We start from the raw sequence: 437 nt of genomic DNA on the forward strand, positions 1-437 counted from the left end.
AGATTTGTACACGCTTACATTTTGCCATTTTTGGGATTTTTTACCTTTCTATATCCTTGTGGCAGTAGGAATTTGTAAACTGATCAGAAATAGAAAAAACATAGTATAGTAGAATTGAATACTATCAACCCTCTTTTTAGTGGAAAGATACGACCCCGCCAACTGACAAGTGGGTAATGATGCCAGCCATGAGTACACGTCGCAAAACCCTAGGCTGCGCAGTATACAATAACATATCTATGCTGTGGGGGAAGAGACGACTGCACAGAGCTCTCCGTGCCGAGCGCTACAACCCCGGCACACCATCAGTGGAGTCCCATGTTTGCCTAATACGTCTAACGCAGTGGAGTGAGTATAGGAGGTTGAATGTTCTTGCTGAGAAAATATGTTTGTTTGTATTTACAGGCGGATGGTTGTGATATTGTTATGGTCTGACC

At 43.0% G+C, this 437-nt stretch overlaps 1 pseudogene; it reads left to right on the forward strand.

Moving 5' to 3' along the window:
* LOC119591847 overlaps nt 1–437 on the forward strand; it is a 6,104-nt pseudogene that overhangs the window by 4,933 nt on the left and 734 nt on the right.

This window comes from Penaeus monodon, chromosome 29 (assembly GCF_015228065.2).
Source record: "Penaeus monodon isolate SGIC_2016 chromosome 29, NSTDA_Pmon_1, whole genome shotgun sequence".
Lineage (NCBI taxonomy): Eukaryota > Metazoa > Arthropoda > Malacostraca > Decapoda > Penaeidae > Penaeus > Penaeus monodon.